Source organism: Saccopteryx leptura, chromosome 2 (genome assembly GCF_036850995.1).
Source record: "Saccopteryx leptura isolate mSacLep1 chromosome 2, mSacLep1_pri_phased_curated, whole genome shotgun sequence".
NCBI classification, from domain to species: domain Eukaryota; kingdom Metazoa; phylum Chordata; class Mammalia; order Chiroptera; family Emballonuridae; genus Saccopteryx; species Saccopteryx leptura.
In genome coordinates, this window is record NC_089504.1 from 58045014 (window position 1) to 58063769 (window position 18756).

Consider the following 18756-nt stretch of genomic DNA (forward strand, 5'->3'; position numbering starts at 1 on the left):
TATACCCAAAATCCAACATGAGTTGATTCAGATTTTCTTGAGGACAGAATGATGAGGTGGCTAAAAACAAAAGAAAAAAATTACACAGTTTTTAGAATTACTAAAGTTACTGCCTCTTTTCTGAGAAATAAGGATAATAATACTCATTCCTGTTCCTGTGGTTATTATATAATATATACAAAGTGTTCAGCATAGAACCTGGCATTTAAGAAATTAACAAATAGTGACTTTTCATAATATTATATACATTAAATATTTTCAATTTTCAAAATATAAAACCTACTTTATTAATATAATTTGCAAGCACCCAGAGGATGCTTTGATTAGATGAGGATTACTGTCTTAAGTTTTCTAAATTTGCTTTATTTCCCAAGTGTGAGGGCTCACACTAAGTTTTATGGTTCCCAATCAAAATTACTGTAGTCTATAATTGTAATCATTTCCTAGTAATTTTTAAAGCAACTTTTTTGTTTATGTATGCCTAGATGATGTGTGTGTGTGTGTGTGTGTGTGTGTGTGTGTGTGTAATGCTTTTAGAAGTTGTACAAATATATACTGTGCAAAATAGAGTGGCATCAAATCTGAGTAAAGGTTGTTATCATTAATATTCTCTGTTTTATCTCTTGCTTTTTGTAATTTATTTGTTGAAAAACAGACAGGTGGATTTTTCTGTAGGCTATCCAGAATCTGGAGTTCATTAACTGTCTCCTGTGGTGTCATTTCATATACTCTTTAGTCAGAACTAGAGGCTTCAGTAGATTCAGTTTCAATTAGTTTTTGCAAGACTATTTTATAAATGATTTTCCTAAATGTATTAATTTATTGAGCATTGAAAAATTATGACATTCTAATTTTATCGTTCTTTCATTTATTAGGTGCATGTTCTCTATAAAGAAAAATTTCCCGTCAGCTACTGATTACTTTTAATGTTTTTACTGACAAGGCTGGATAATTGCTTGATTCTTTTTCTTGTTTCCCAGTTTTCAAAATAAAGAGTTGGTTTGTTCATACCCTCCAGAGGTAACTAGGGAAGAGATTTTATTGTTATTGTTGACTCTAGTGTCAGGAATTTAAATACATTTGATGTGTTTTAATTTATTACAATTTAGCCAGTAGGAATCCATTAAAATTGGCTCCTGAATTCTTTGGTCATTGATATTTCTCTGATTTCTCTGTAATAAGATGTCCCAGGTTCATCTTTTATATTTTCTTGTCCAGACCTGAAATCAACCATTTATTCTAAGAACTCTGGCTTCTTTAAATGAGAAATGGTAAAGACCACAATCCATTGGGGCTACTGATTGCTACTGGATGGCTCAAAAATTTTTTTTAATTTTCCCATTGATTTGAGAGCAAGAAAGAGAAAGAAGCATCAGCTTGTTTCATTTAGTTGTTCCATTTAGTTGTGTACTCATTGATTGCTTCTCATATGTACCCTGACTTGGGGTCGAACCCATAATTTCAGTGTGCTGGCTCCACTCTTTATCCACTGAGCCACCCAGCTGGGGTGGCTCAATTTTTTATGCCAATTTAATGGACATAATTGGGAACATTGTATTTTTTTAAAGATAAAATACATCATAAATTCATACTCATTCTTCTATTCAAATTCAATACTACTGGATTACAGCTCCCTTTTAAAAGAGAAACAGTTTCATAGAATCACACAACTTCATTGAGCTCCAAACCTCATTTAAGAATAGACAGAAAGGCCCTGGCCGGTTGGCTCAGTAGATAGAGTGTTGGCCCAGCAGGCAGCTGTCCCAGGTTCAATTCCCGGTCAGGGCACACAAGAGAAGGGACCATCTGCTTCTCTCCCCTGCCCTCCCTCCTCTCTCCCTCTTCCCCTCCCATAGCCAGTGGCTCACTGGTTCCAGCGTACACTGAGGATAACTTGGTTGATCTGAGGGTCAGCCTCGGGTACTAAAAATAGCTCAGTTGATTCAAGCATCAGCCCCAGATGAGGGTTGCCAGGTGGATCCCGGTCGGGGTACATGCAGGAGTTTGTCTCATTATCTCTCTTACTCTCACTTAAAAAAAAAAGTAATAGAAAGATAAGCCTGGTAGCTCAGTTTGATAGAATGTCCTGGCAATATGCCAAGGTTGTGGGTTCGATCCTCAGGGCACATACAATAAGCAACCAATGAACGCATAAGTAAGTGGAACACAAATCAGGGTTCCTCTCTCTTTCTCTCCCCTCTCCCTTTTCCTCTCTCTCTCTCTAAAATAAATAAAATTTTAAAGTAAGAATTGACAAATATATTATAAAAATGCCTTTTAATTGCAAACTCAGTGCAAAGTAGAGGGTTTTGCATTTATAAGTAATAATTCAGTGCAAGTGATGAGAGAAGGATTGAATTACTATAGAAATGAAAACCTCTATAAATTCTCCTACAGCTCTAGGGACCCTGAGAATAGGGCATGGACCCTCCTGTTGGAGAATGCCTATCCCAGGCTAAATCACTACATTATTCTCTGTGACTTCATTAAAGGTAACATCTTATTTTTATTTTTTTTTCTGTTAACCTTCTGAAAGAGCATTGAGGCACCTGAAGTAAAGGATTTCTCCTATCGTCGTTTAGAAAGATTCCAAGATTATTTTTTCTTAGTAAACATTTGATGGGACTTATAATCACTTCAGAGTCTTTTGCTGATTTAAGACCTGAGATTTTTTGGAAATTATCTAAACATACATCCACACATACCCACATGTGCATGCACATACACAAACCATTAATCTCATTCATAGAAATGAAGAGTTGGCCAGAGCAAGGGCTTTATTCACTTTACAAAGCATTCACTTGAGTGTTTTGTCTATAAAGCTGGATGCCCTAGCTCATTTGAAATATGACTCTCTGTGCAAAAATCTGATTTGTACACAGCTCCTGAGCAGCATATCTCTTGAGTACCTCATGCTGCAGCTCATCACTGGCATTGTGTCTGGGAAGAAACAGCAGCAATTTCAGAGGCTGCGACGCTGCTCACTTGTGGGTTTTGCAGGAAGGCATTCATGGTAACGTCCTGATTCATGAAATATGTGCCATACTTGAACGACAGGGACAGCCGGCCTTTCCTGAACTCTCTTCCTTTTTTCTATCTCGTATTTCCTGGCTCCCTTTTTCCCATGTCGACTACCTCTTTTCTGTCTCTGTTTTTAGACCCATTATCTACTTTATCCTAATGAAATATAACTTTGGCATTATTTACTATTTATAATTATGATTTTTTTTATTATGTCCTTATTGAAGATCTTAATGTTTGGTATCACTTTAGCTCTTAAGTGTTTTGGGTCCACATTATATTGACAGAATGTGTTATACAAGACAAACACAGATTCTCTGCATTAGAACTTTGTGTTAAAACTGCCTCTCAAAGCCTGGGTCTGCAGCTCCAGGGGATTGAAACATGCTTTGCTTATTTTATTTACTTGGGCCATTGGTTTATCAACAAAGCAGCCTATAACATTTATTGAGTAATTTTCCTATATAGCGTATGACATAAAGATGAAATTACTGGTTAATTCATATTGTGAAGCTGAAAACTGCTGCTGGTGTCACCTTCTAAAATTAACCTTCTGGTTATAATTAAATGCCTCAGCCCTGGGGTATTCGGTGTTACTGCCGGCTTGATTGCTGACAGGGAGAAACTTCCAGGATGTATCTTGTAACTCCAGTCCCACTAGGCCAACTTGGAAAAGGTGAGGTAGTGTGAGACAAACTTGTATTTGAGCTTGTTCTCAAGGGCATGGTAGCAAACACCTCAGTGGATTGAATGTGGACGAAGAGGAAACTTTGAACATTTAAGAGGTAAAGTAGCAGCAAGTCCCTTTATCTTGCAAGTTGCCAGGGGAAATAGCATTTACCTGGACGGAAGTAAGGACAGGAAATGCAGAGAGGGTTAGAGCCCCTCCCTTTGCATCCCCAGCTGGAATGACAGAAGAGTTTGAAGTGGAGTGCTTTGGGTGAGAGCCTTTGCCTTCTGTGCTGTTTTTTCACACATATAAGTTGTACAAGGTGCTACCTTTTCTTCATGTTTTGCATGGCTGTATGTCCCAAAGCTTGACTTACGTGTCCACCTAGGTCCCAGTAAGGAAACAATCAGGTAATTTAGTTTAATGAAGGGACTATTTAAAACCATATGTTCAGAGTTATGGAAGATCAGAGACAGTAAAACATCCTGGGACTTGCAACAGTGGGGAGCCTTTCCCCCCTCTAGGCCTGCAGGGCCCAGACAGGGACAGTTATCAAACTGTGGAGAGAGTAGAAGTAGCTGTAGAGAGGGCCACCTGGCAGGAGCTGTGGCCTCTGGGAGAGGTCAGCCCTGGTGACCCAAGAGAGGGGGAATGAGAGGAACAGACACGCAGGGCTCGCTTTCCTTCACCTCTCTCACCTCCTCCCAGTGCTTCCCAGTGGCCAACTCCAGCCAGAAGCCAGAGGATAAGGAAGCCACTGAGGCAGAAGGTCAGAACAGAACGGAGGGAGAGGAGATGCGTAGAGGCAAACGGAAGGTATCTAACAAGAAGTCTATTTCCTATCATGTGTACACATGTGGATTGTTTTATACAGGAACAATGACAGTTATGAACAGGAATACTAGGAAATCAGACATCTGCTTTCCAATCACTGTGGGTTTGAACTGAGAACTCCAATGATAGTTGGACTAAAAATAGTAGTATCATTGTCCTTGATATTTATTAGGAGCTTACTTTGTGTTAGGCACTGATATAAATACTTCACTGTATTTGCTAATTTAATTTTCAAAACAATCCCATGAGCTACAGACTATAATTAGTGCCATATTACAAGCGAGGAAACTGAAGCAAAGGCGGCTTGAGGTGTCTGCCCACAGGGTCCGAGACAGGAGTGGAGAGGCAGCATTGCCATCCGGCTCCAGCTGTGCGCCTGCCCGTGCTGCTCCTTACTCAGTAACGTCAAAGCACGTAGCACAGTGCCCGCTTGGGCAGCGCATATACTAAAGTACGTGACATACATGGGGAGAGGTTGCAGTGTTCAGTAACGATTTGTATTTGCTTCTAGTTGATAATTGGAAAGAGATTTTATATATTATGTATCTCTTTCCACATTTGAGAATTTTAGTTTTAAAAGGCAAAGTTCATTACTTTACCTAGAAAAGTTTAGTGTTGGCTTTCCTCTCCCTTTCCCCTTTTGAAGGTTATTTTTCTCTCCTCTATTATTCATACAGAAGGTACCCTTTTTGAGTCCCAGAAGGACAACAGCAATAGAATAGCATCTCCGGCATAGGCCAAGGAACCTGAGAAGGATAAACTATTTGGTCTTCATATAACAGCTCTGCAAGGCAACTGTTAAAATCCCTGTTTTCAGGTGATAAGAGTGAGTTTTGGAGATTGGGTTCTGGCCCAAGGTCACGCAGTTAGAAGGTGGCAGCCCAGGACTCACTTGATCTGGTTCTGTCTTCTCCACCGTAGTGTCTCTTGGACGCTAAATGACTTGCCCTGGGTCAAAGCCATAAGGCTGATGAATTGTGCTTCATATTCTGAAGTTACCTTTTGTATAGTTTTATATAAGCAAACTTATGTGTGTGTGTGTGTTTTTTTTTTCTTCTGTATTTTTCTGAAGCCGGAAACGGGGAGAGACAGTCAGACAGACTCCCGCATGCGCCCCACCGGGATCCACCCAGCACGCCCACCAGGGGGCGACGCTCTGCCCACCAGGGGGCTATGCTCTGCCCCTCTGGGGGGGGGGGCGCTCTGTTGCGACCAGAGCCACTCTAGCACCTGGGGCAGAGGCCGAGGAGCCATCCCCAGCGCCCGGGCCATCTTTGCTCCAGTGGAGCCTCGGCTGCAGGAGGGGAAGAGAGAGACAGAGAGGAAGGAGGGGGAGAGGGGTGGAGAAGCAGATGGGCGCTTCTCCTGTGTGCCCTGGCTGGGAATCGAACCCGGGACTTCTGCACGCCAGGCCGACGCTTTACCACTGAGCCAACCGGCCAGGGCCTGTGGTTTGTTTTTGACATTTTCATCCTATAAAAAAAAAGCTATATGAAATTATTAAAAGTCTAAGAAATATAATTAATTAAAAAGTAACAGGTAGAAATTAACACATGAAGTTTTATAGCCCTGTAAACACAAAGTAGAAGGCCACGTTAGGCATTCATTTTTCTTTTTAATTCACGTTTATTCCAGAACTATATGAACTCACAGGTATAGAGATTTAATGGAAACTTAAGTTGCAAAACAAGACCTAGAGGCAGATGGAGTCAAATGCATTGTGTCTCCCACTCTGCATTTCCAGGAATTTTAAGTAAAGCTACTTAGAGGTTCCCTGTATAGTATAATAAGATTTTAAAGCATGTCACAGTGCCCGTATTTCTCATTGTCTGCATAAGAAGCTTCTTGGGTTAATAAGCTTTCCATTGTAGGACCCAGAACCTCTAAGAAGCTAATAGCCACCCTTTAAAGTGGTTGACACACACTCAGCTGGCTCCCTCTGGCATTCTCCGAATGTTTCCTCCTATGACTGTCTGCAGAGGAGGGGGAAGGGGCGTCAGTCAAGAGCTCTGTAGCCAGACTGAGAATGACCCTTATTCCTTTTCAGGGTGGGCAAAAGAGGACTTATAACCCTTATTTTTTCTCTCAGTGAATTACTTTTTCTATTTCTGCATAATATATTACCATACACAAAGCAGCTTGGAAAAACACACATTTCTTATCTCGTGGTTTCCACGAATCAAGAGTCTGGCAACAGCTTTGCTTGGTCTTCTGTTCAGGGTCTCTCAAGACAGCAGTCCAGGTGGCCACCAGGCTGTATTCTCCTGTGGAGGCATGACCAAGGAAGAATCTGCTTCTCTGCCCTTCAAACTGTTGGTGGAATTGATTTCCTTGGTGCTGCATGACTGAGGGCCCGTCTTAGCAGCAGACTGGAAACCTCCCCACGGCTCTTTGCCACGTGGACTTCTCAGCATGGGTGCTTACTTCATCAAGCCAGCAAGGAGAATTTCTCACTAGATAACAGTCATGGGAGTGACTTTGCTATGTTCTATTGGTTAGGAACAAGTCACAGGTCATGTCTGCACTCAGAGGGAGAGGATTACACAAAGGCATGAACAGGACGGGTGAGGTCACTGGGGTCCCCTGAAGAGTCTACCCACCCACCATGCTCAGGTGTCTCGTTCTGACACTGGTGCTTTTGTCTCTGAGCCATCATGTCATATCTTTTGCTAAAATGAGTGGTGATGTGAAATTAAGGGATTGGGACTTTATTTTTATCTAGTTGTGGGACTAATTTGTGTTCCTTTCTCAAGCTGCTTTCTGTGGGATCTCTCTTAGTTGCTTTGGGGGAAGGGTAGAGTCCCTGAAGATAATGGAAGGAAAACGGAGAATTTGCTCCTGAGAAAGGGGAAGTTTGGTTCCAGAGTTTTCATTCGGTGATCTCTCGTCTGTGTTTCATGTGGCAGTAAGACAGTTTTCACTTAGTTTTTTATTATATCACCCAGGGAAGACCTTTGGATTATAAACAACGAATTGACATCCTGATGGTACATGTCCTGTTGAAGGGATTCTGGTCAGGCTGAGAGCTGGTCCTGATCAACTCAACGAGTATGTCCCACCCTCAAAGACTCTGGATTTGTTGTAAAATGAGAAAGTCTGCCCTTCCCATGCAGGCCAGTTAAGGAAGGGCATATTCTTCAGAGAGATAGAGAACAGAAGAAATGTTTTAGAAAAATATGACAGAGAGAGAGAAGGAACAATAAAAACCTTAGGGTGAGTCTAACTGCATTGAGCTACAACAAACCTAAAGACAGTGTCATCTTTTAACAAAAACAAAACAAAACAAAAAAAACCTGTATAGTTTAAAAAATAGTAATTTTAGAATATTTTAAAAAATACTCTCATTTAAAATGCCCATATTTTTGTTAATAATAATGTAGTGTATTTCTGTTTACATGTTTACTAATGATTTGCTTTTGAAGTACTTTAAGAAAGACCCACATAGTACATTAGCTTTATTCAGAATAAAGAATAGGTCAGCAGTGTGCAGCATTGTATGGAGGGTTTTGAAAGCGACTAGATGGTACTTAAAGTACTGACAGCCAGAATTACTGAGGTAGAAATCTGCAAAAGCCAAGGCATTATTTAAAATAATAATTCTGAATTCATCCAAGTTTCCCCCCTCCCCCCATCAGTGCTGTTTTTCTCCTACTAGCCTCAGGGTTATAAACTTTAGGGACTTAATGGCTGGCATTAGTAAGTAAATAAATATGAGAAGCAAAGGCATTGGCTTTTATGGATATTGGTATGCCTTAGGACGTGAACAGAAAATCATCATATTTGGCTAAGTTTTAACCAGTAAGTTCATATAAATGGCCAAAAGTGCCAGGTACTTCTCAGAAATTAGTTGGCAGGTAAAGAAGGCGGTATGTTTCATTTTTCCTATTCCATACACTTGAGGAGGTGCTTGTTTATGTGGTTTGGCTTACATCACTTTCTTACTCTTTTGTGTATTATAATAAAATCTATGGGTCTTAGTCCTTACTGAGGAAGGTGATAACATATTAGAATGGAGAAATATTAAGTTTATTTTTATTGGATTCCCATAATTGCCTTTTATATCATCCTTTCAAAGAACTAATAGCTCCTAATGTACACTGGTCAGAAAAGCAGTTTATTCCTATGCAATAGAAAGACCTCCGTGGCCAGAATCGGAGCCAGTACAGCTGCTCTTCACTTTTTGGTGGATGTTATGGCTGAAGCTCAGTTTGTAGTCAACATAGCTGCATACATCACCAGTCTGCTTGTTGCCCTTCTCTGACCTTATAAGCTTGTGAACTATATTTAGTTGGTTCTAGAAAAATAGTAACCTCATTTAAAGGCTCCAACAAAAATTTGACATAACCTGTACTTAACAAATTGCTTTTTCCTAGACCTAGAATCACATTTAAATGGTAGCTAATGTTTCAGTGTCTCCTCCCCACCCCCGCCCGTATCCAAGGTAATCCCCTTACCAAATAACTCAGACAAACCCTTTCAGATGATCACGGGAGCATTGGATATACTGCCCCAATAATGTTCTTAAGAATTAATCTGCTGAATTTATCTCTAGAGAGTAATTTAGGCTGTGATGAAACTCAAGCCCAGTAACATATGCTACACTCATATATTCAAGTTCATGGTTGTACATTGAGTCAAAATCTCTTAGAGCTGTTGGGATATGTTTCAGACTTTTGTAGCACTTCTCTAACAATAATTATGGTTAATGTTAAATTTGACAAAGAACAAACGAAAAAGTTTGAATTATGTTTTAACTAAATTAGCTCGTGCAGAGGACAGCGATTTAAACTGAGTCTGTGAATGACACATCTCTAAGCCCAATTAATATGCTGAGTGAGCCCTAACATCAGGCAGCCTCATTGTTTTTTGTATTCACTTATCCAAGATATATTTGCAGACCGACTATGTACCAGGAATAGTTCTAGGTACTGGGGATACCACAGTGGCCGATACAGACAAAATCCCTGTTCTTACGGCACTTACATTCCACTTCAGGAAGAAGGCAATAAACAAAGATATGAATGTCCCAGAGAAATATCAGCTGAAGCTACGTCCCGTGAAGAGAATTCAATAATGCATTGTGATCAAGAGTGGTTAGACAGTTACTTTACACTGGCTGTTCAGGGAAGGTGTCACTGAAAAATACAGACTTTATTTTTATTTATTTTTTTTGTATTTTTCTGAAGCTGGAAACGGGGAGGCAGTCAGACAAGACTCCTGCATGCGCCCGATCGGGATCCACCCGGCATGTCCAGCAGGGGGCGATGCTCTGCCCCTCCGGGGCGTCACTCTGTTGCGACCAGAGCCACTCTAGCGCCTGGGTCAGAGGCCAAGGAGCCATCCCCAGCGCCCGGGCCATCTTTTGCTCCAATAGAGCCTCAGCTGCAGGAGGGGAAGAGAGAGACAGAGAAGAAGGAGAGGGGGAAGGGTAGAGAAGCAGATGGGCGCTTCTCCTATGTGCCCTGGCCGGGAATCAAACCCGGGACTCCTGCACGCCAGGCCGATGCTCTACCACTGAGCCAACCAGCCAGGGCCAAAAATACAGACTTTAAATGGTGATGATCCCAATGTCCGAAAGGAGTCCTGGGAAGGACCAGGGAGAAAGCACTCAGGCAGAAGGAGCAGCTGGCCCCAGCCTGGGGAATGGCCTTTGTGGCAATAGTACAATGGGAAGGGGAAAGGTGGCCCGCTGTCAGAGGGGCCAGATGTACAGAGCCCTGAAAGGCAGTGAAAGGAATCTGAATTTATTTTACGCACAGATAGAACCCAGAAATCCCTGGACTGTAAGCTCCATGAAGGTTGTTTGAAGGCAAGAGACCCACTAGGGGCTATCACTGTGATTTGGTTGTTAGCAATTATTTACTCATAACAAAAGCTGGCCAGAACCTATTTTTCCTTTGAAGAATGGGAAGAAGAATCTGGAAAAACATGTCCCAATTTGACAGGAGAAAATTTGAAGCATTTAAAATTTATTGTTGCTGTCTATTTAAACTTAATTTTGCATCTGTATTTCTTTACATTTGTAAAACCTTAAACTGTAAATTATGCTTTGTTTTAAAACCCTTGCTCTAGAACCAAGTTTTGGTCACACCCTTTTAATTTTGTTGGGAACGTTGATGTAATTTCTTGGAAATCAAACTCAAGTAGGCTGCTCTCTGAAATCCAGTCACGTCTATCCTCCCACTGAGGCAGGTCTGATTCAAGTGGGAATGTGAGAGCAGGTCTGGACCTCCGGGGCACCTCACCTGAGCTCTGGGGGGCGAGGCTGGGTCCTATTCAACTTCCAACGAGGGCAGCAACAGCACTGAGCAAGGACCCTTCAGCTCTCAAAGAAAAATGCTACTTTGTGGGTATTTTCCTTAATTAATAAAAGAAGAGAATTAAAGAAATTACTGGAACTATAAAAATTGTTTCAAAATTGAATGTGTTTTTCATTTATGATCTTGACTTAGTCTGAGAAAAGTGTTCGGTTCAGTAAGAATGAGCACTGTTTGCTCTGTAAGCATGTGGAATGTCCTCCCTCTCCCTGTTCATCCTTATGCGGGGTGAGGACCATTTAAAATCCACTGTGTTGTAAATTCATGTTGCTTTTTATTATCTTTGAAGACCATTTGCTTTTTACTGAAAACTGGCTGAGACTACACAGTATCCTAATTTGGGCCTCTAGGAACTTTCTGTTTCATATGTGGAATCCCTCAAAAGTGGTTTGCCAGCATGTTCTAAATATGGGTTATAAATGAATAAGAATGAAAAAAAAATGGATTATGATGATTTTTATTTTACATTTTATGTTTGCTTTACATTTCTAAAAATACATTCACACCTACCTTATGCCATTCTCAGGATATCACATGAGAGAAGTATTATAGCACACAATAGGAGAACCAAAACATGAAGGTGACTTACTCAGGAGCACAAAGCCAGCAAAGGCACCACCATCCACCAGTTTTGTTTCTCACATCGTCAAGGGGATTGGGCTCTTTTCCCCAGTGTGGGGTCAGCCACACGCATCCGAATGGACAAGGAGCCTTTGAGTGTGCAGCTTCCAGGGCCCCAGCACAAATCCAAGTCAGACTCTCTAGGTTTGGAGGTGAGGAATCTGCATTTTGAAAGCACCCTTCTCCAATTTAATTTTATGTGCAGTAAAATTGAGAACAATGAGCTGTTCTAGCGAGGGTCAGCCCTTGGCAAAATTATGAGGTTGGGGAAGATTGTCTTTGACCCTTCTACTCCCTGTCCTAAATCTTGTTCTTCCTTCAATACTTCAAGCTTTCTTTGATCAAACCCCCTCTGAGAAGATGTACAAGAGCTAAAAGTACCATTCTTTCAAAGGATTTCTGCATTTCAATACATACTAAGTCTTAAGCAAAAAAAATTTTTTTTAATTTAAATTTTAAAAAAGAGAAGAAGAAGGGAGAAAGAAAGAAAACAAAATCTATTGAAGAAGTGGAGGAGGCATGTGGAAATAAAGGAAACGAGGCCCTACTTAAACCCAAAGAATCACCCTGATACTTTTGTGTCATCTAGTTCATCGTAGTCTCAGCTCAGTTCTGAGGAAAGTACTCACCTAAAGGATGCACAGTTCAAAACAACTGGAGATGGAAAATGTAGGTTATTGGGTGGGGTGCCTATGAGCCCCTCTAGAACTTGCTGTTTTTTAGATTTTTAAAGAATAACTTGGCTACTTAAGCCAAAGATCATGTCAGATAGTGGCCCTTCAGTGGTAAAACCTAGGCCTTCTCTTTCTAGTGGAACCCCTTGGAGAGTCTTTGGAAAAGACTCCTGGCCTTGCCAAGGGTGTGGACACTTGAGTCATTAGGTCATTATTACAGATTCTATTGCTATGTGCTGTGATTGCCAAAATCACAGCTGACCATGGGCTATTTTCAAACATTACATGAGGTTGCCATAAGCAGTTAGGACATTATATCTTTAATCCAGACTGAAACTTACAGGGAGAAGTCTTTAGCTTGACAGGCATTTAGTTCCTAAGCTTTGTATAAGTTGTTCCCAGACATATAGAAGAACATGTCTCAAGAAGATTCCAAAAAACTGCTTGGTATAAAAAAGTATAAAACCAGGCTTTAGTTTCATTTGCATTGGCCTTGTATATGTTGTTACCGAATGACTTCACAGGCCAGAATCACCTGTCACTTGTACTTCTCTCTACAACTGGAAGAATTCATGCAAACCAGCCATGCCTACCTATCCTTGTAGACATGGACATGCTTAATCACATTTAGAGATTAAGCCCTTGGTGTAGGATTCATTTCTTGTTTCATTTTCTAGAGATGGTATTACTGGAGGAGACATCTGTGACATGTGTAAAGCTTGTAATGCCTCTTACTCTGAGAGGTGGGAGTAGTGGGCTCATTCTGCTGGGTCTTTGTTTCATCCTTGACACAAAAGGAATTTACTGAGTTAGTGGGTCCCAGTTGTGAATGACATCCCTCAGGTTCCTGGGACAATCCCATACCTAGTGAAACAGAGCCTCAGAGTCTGAGCCAGGGGAATCTGTGTGTTTTGAAGGGTTCCCCAGGTGGTTCAGTGCTCCTCAGGTTGGGTGGTCACTGTATCAGGTGACATTTAAGAACCCTCTGGCTCTAATAGAGCAGGAGGCAACATCTATCCTAGTTATGAGGTTGCCATTTGAGACAGTAGAATATGCTTTGTTTCTGATCCTAGCCAACATTGGGTTCCAATTAATTGCTTCATTTCTGCCAAGCACCATGTTTTATTCACTGGTAGAACACAGATTAAAAGTCATAAAACCTTCACCTACAAAGCTTACTGAGCCTAACTCACCCAAATCTTCTTATTATATTCATGAAGAATAGTTGTAATGATAACCAATACTCATTTAGTGCTGTTTTCCAGGTATGCTTCTAAGTACTTGAGCTATATAGGCTCATTTGACCCTCATGACCATGCTGTATTGTGGGACTACTTTTATACCTTTTTGCAGACGCGGAAACTGAGATACAGAGAACAAACTTCCCATGATCCTACAGCTAGTAAGTAGTGGGGCCAGAACTTGAACCTGAACAGTTTGACTCAAGGGTTATACACTGGGCCACTGTGCTATGCAGCCTCTCCATGAATGAGTGGTGGTCACTGGCATGTCTGGTTTACTCAGAGTTTCTAGGCTGGTTACCTGGAAGGTTGATTGGGTGTTATTCTCAGTAGGGCAGTGGAGGGGCCACTAGTTTGTCTGAGAAATATCTTTTGGGCAAATTGAGTTTGAGGAATATCATTGACATTAGGAAAAAAGGGGTCTCGCACTCAGAAGAGGAGATACGGCTCAGAAAGTAGAGTAAGAAAATGCCAGAATGGACATGAAGGACATAGGCAAGGAGCAGAGTATAGAGGGCCAGGAGACCCACAGACAGCACAGCCACGGGGGAGGGTGGTACCTCCAGATGGACAAGGGCAGCTAAGGGCAGTGGAGCAGTCAGAGCAGCACAGGAGATCCAGGAGACTCTAGTTTCCAAAAATTAAGAGGTACAGGTTTTCTCTAATTAAGGAAAGATAAATAGTGTCTAGTAATACAGTGTCAAGTACATGGAAAACTAGAGAGAGAGACAGAGAGAGAGAGAGAGAGTAGATTGGGCAAGTAAGATCTAATTGGTAACCTTTCAGAAAGAAATTTTAGTGGTGTTAAAGGTAGACAAGGTTATGCGACATGAAGCAGTGTTTATGTGCTATATTTAATTTAATTTATTTGTGTGATCCTACACACAGCTTTCAGTGTCTATAATTAAGCTTACCTCGCTGTGATGATGATAACTATAACTCGGTTGATGCCCACTCTGTGCCAAGCACTGATCATTAACAAAAGTCCCACCCATCCCCATTTCACAGATCAGAAGACTGAAGCCCTGTGAGGTAATCTAACTCACCCTCTGCCTCACAGCAAGTACAAGACAGAGCTCAGACTTAATCCCTGATCATTCATTAAACCCCAACAACGCTGCCTAATTCTGCTGCCTGTGCCCTGCTGCTTGTTCAGCCTGTCTCTTCCTTTCTGGAACCTCACTGTTGTCTGCCTGTACCACTCCTTGGTGTAGCCAGACTGGCCCAAGCTTGCACTTTTTACCCCCTCCCTTGGGCATTTTCACATGAAGATGGAGTGGGTGTAAAGACAAGGACAGGGCCCTGCAGCCACTTTTTGACCCAGGGGATTTCTCCTGGCAGCTGTAGAAGGAAGAGGTGGTACATTGTCCCACATACAGTCTCCAGGGACAGTCTCTCAGTCTCACCCATTTTCTCAGCTTAGCAAGGACCTGCCTTCAGCCCCTCATGTTCTCTCTAAGGTCAGTAATACCAATTTATAGGGTGAATGGGGGCTAGAATTTATGCCAGGCTTTGTCCTGGCATACAGAATAATTTTTAAAAACCCAGTAGACCATCCTCAGGAGAAGTTGCAAGGCACCAGTATTAACTGCTAGATCTAATTTGGGGAGAGAGGAAGAGGCAGAGCTAGCAACTAGGACCTAGTTTTGCAGAAGACAGACCAGGCTTTGAGAGCAAGATGTCAAGGGAAGACTATTATCAGTTCAATATTTAATTGCTTGTTTCTGAATGTTTGGAATCTTTTTATTTTATTTTTCTAGTGTTCTAGAGATTTTATGTAACTTTTTACACAAAAATACAAAATAAGAATTTTAATTTTTGTCAGGGAATTTTATGGGCTATGCGAACAAGGAATAGAAAAATGGCTATTTATGTCATTAAGCAGAAGGGTGTGTGTGTGTGTGTGTGTGTGTGTGTGTGTGTGTGTGTGTGTGTGTGTGTGTGTGTATTGCTCACCACAGGGGCAGCCCAAGTACCTCTGTCAATGTGAATAATTAGATCAGAACACATCAATAACGACCAGAATTTAAAATGTGAGTGTGTGTAGGGTCAACCTTTTTCTTAAAGCAGATTTTATTTTGTAAGCAGGTAAAAATTCATCTTGGCTTTTCTGCTTGCACTAATCTCAGCCCAGGGCAGACAGGAGGAGGCTGCTTTGATGGCTCAGGGATTTCACTGTGCTCCCTGAGATGATAGGAATAATGATGCCATGCCGTTGTGTGGCTCCTGATGGCGGCGGGGCTTGCCCACGTATGTTATTTTGTTTGAGTCTCATGACACCCAAGTGAGATAGGTAAGAGAGAGATTGGTCTACCCTTCATGATTGAGGGAATAGAGATTCAGAGAGGTTAAGCAATATTGTGTAAGGTCACACCGCTGGTAAATAGCAGGGCTGAAGTAGCAAATGTGTTTGTAGTATTTTTGAGCCTCATATTTTCTCCCCTCACTTACAGAGAACCTGCCAGTTGCTTCACTGGTCCTCTCAGCCTTCATGAGCGACTATTGTGTAATCACTCAGAGAGGATGTTTCTAAAGTAAGGTTCATTCTGTGGGTTCCTTTTCAGGAACCTAATTTCTTTCCTTATGGCCCTTTATGTAATACATTTCCTTTTCTTCACCACTAGAGTGGGGACTTTCATGACTTAAATTTCTTTGGAATTGGCTTAAAGCAACAAATCCTGTGTTTGTTGCAGAAAATGTTGATAGACTTGGTTTTGTAGTCCAGGTCATTACTCAGAACCCCCTTAGATAAAAGGAACCAAAATGTATCAAATACCTGCCTATGCTGCTACTTTGCTAGCTGCTCTGCAAACTGTACCTCAGTAAGTTTCACTCAGCCTATCAAGATAGACCTTGTTATCCTTGTTTTATAGATATGATATTCCCAGAAGTTGAAAAACTTACCTAAGGTCCCCCAGCTAATAGGTGGAGGTTTAGGATTTATACCCAGATCTTTCTGACTCCAACGTATTTGTATCTTATATCCTTAAAAATAAAGGCTGAAGGTATTTGCTAAAAACGTCTAATGACAAATCTTGAGCCTTAGCCTCTCTTTGTGTCAGTGGATCTGCCCTCAGCCTAGGTCCTTTTCTGTCCTGAGCTATAGATCACACGTCTTTCCCTACCTGAATCTGGTCTATCTCTCACCCTGCCTGATTATACCTGCTCCAGCCTTGTGACCTTTATTAGCTCAGATCAGCCTCAATCAAATATAAGTGGTGGTCTTGCCTTCCTTCATACCTCCATTTTTGTCTGTCTTATTCCACGAAATGGGTCATACCCGTCCTCTCACAATAGTTACTCAAGTTCCTTCCTTAACCTCCTTATACAGTGTAAACTCTTAAGGGTTTGGAACTTATCCCACTTATCATCTATTATTACAGCATCTGTAACAGTGTCTCTTGCACATAGTAAGAATACACTGTATCTTGAGTGAATTAAATTGACTCAAGAGAAACTGCTTGGTTTCTAGAGAAGCAGTGGGTGCTGGGCCAGCTGCTTATGTGGCAGCCATCAAGCAGCCTGAGAGGGCTGGGGATGCTGCACAAGCTATTACCTATGACTGTGTGCTTGTCAGAGAGCCGGAGCTCGGTGCCATTTTTCTGAACCTGCACTAAAATGACTAGTCCAGGGATGATCAATATGTGGCTCGCACACTTCCAGTCCCACCTTCCATGCGTTCCAGCAGATACTACTACCAAGCAATTAAAGGCACAGTTTAAATACATTTGCTGCTCCTGTTTTGGCCTATCTAGGTGTGTGTGTGTGTGTGTGTGTGTGTGTGTGTGTGTGTGTGTGTGTGTGTGTGTGTTTAGCTTGATAGTAAAACATCTGGAGGTTTGAGCTTTAGCATTGCCTGTTTTAAGTATGTCAGTACACACCAAGGTATGATCTTCTCATTGGCAAGAAAGCAGGATTTAAAAGGAAGAATAGTTGCACAATAGTGTGAATGTACTTTATACCACTGACTTATACACTCCCAAATGGTTAAAATGATAAATTTTATAAATATTATACCAATGTTAAAGTAGAAAGAGTCTAAGTCTCAAATACATATTTGGTGTTGACAATTGCATGGCTAAGCGTTAGGGGCGGGTGGGGCTTTCGGAAGAGTGGAGGTATAATTTCCATTATGCTTTCATATTCTCAGCAATTCCCCAAGCCTACAGCAAACACGTATCATGATTTGGGCTGTGTTTGTTATTAAACCATATCGCTGGCTCTTAAAGTGGGCCTGAGTGTATAGGAGTATTTGTTAATCACAAATATTTGAATCTTAAGTATATACACATACTCACTAGATTAGATTACATTATTGGCTATCCAGTATATATAATTGCTCAGTCAGGTTCTACATGATGGCATCTTGATGGTGCATAAGTATTCTCCTTCTTCATCCTCTGTGGGCTCTCTACAGTCAGGCTATAAGTCAGCCACTAGAATCTGAACCCTATGAGGCATGAATAGTTGTACTTTTACTCAGAGTCCCTTCTTTTCCCCCTCCCAGTACAGTACCCAGCAAGAAATAAGAATAAACATTAAAAAAATTGTTAAATGAGGAACTACAATGGACATCTGATGTGTTTTTATACTCATTACTGTGCCTGGCCTCTTCTGTCACACATACAGTATGTGTTTATAGGTTAGATTAAAAGCAGATTGCATACTACAGTGGTTACCACCTATTTGCACATAAAAAGAGCTAAGTAAATATTAGTCATTAGGTTATGTTGAGAAAATATAAACTAGCAATGGCACAGAAAGCTACAGCTATGGAGGAGGGATGAAGGAAGATGGAAACAGTAGATAGTTGGGGCTCAACGTTGGGAAAGTATACCTAGTGGGAATGTGACCAAAGCCCAGCTTCTCAGTATGGGTGCTCTTTAACTGAGTGTGCTTTAATTCAGGTAATTGCATGTAATTATCCTCTAGGTCTCTATTACTGCTTCTAAGAAAGAGAAGACCCACAGGGCCTCTGGAAGATAATGGTATCTAACTGTTCCTTGGTGCCCTCTTTTTCTGGTGTATGTTGAAGTAGCGTAGCATGTTGGAAGTACCGTCTTTACGGAAACCAGTGCCTTAAATAGGACTTGTCCAGGCAGTGGCCGCTCTTCACCTCTCCAGCTGCCGTCACTGTTCATCTCTGAATTGCCCTCTTAGCCCCTTTGATATTTTGAAGTTAGATGTCAGTGTTGGTTATAGTTCTGCTCTCTGATTCACCTCTGCCCCGTTTCCTTTTGAAAAATTTAATGATGCTATGAATTAAAATTTTCTTTCAATTAAAAAATAAAAGAGAAAACCAGATTGATTAAGATGAAACCTAATCTTGTACGAGTGTATTAATTCATCACTGTAGCAGTTTCTACCTTGATAAACAT

At 41.2% G+C, this 18756-nt stretch overlaps 1 protein-coding gene across 6 annotated transcripts in view; it reads left to right on the forward strand.

Annotated features, from left to right (window-relative positions):
• APBA1 (amyloid beta precursor protein binding family A member 1) overlaps positions 1–18756 on the forward strand; it is a 231849-nt gene that overhangs the window by 38024 nt on the left and 175069 nt on the right. The window contains exon 1 of one of the 6 annotated variants that reach the window (XM_066368018.1): positions 4439–4507. The exons of the other annotated variants lie outside the window; for them this stretch is intronic. The gene's annotated coding sequence lies outside the window, so the exon portion shown is untranslated. Of the gene's footprint in view, positions 1–4438; positions 4508–18756 lie in introns of those variants that run through there. 6 annotated transcript variants of the gene reach the window in all.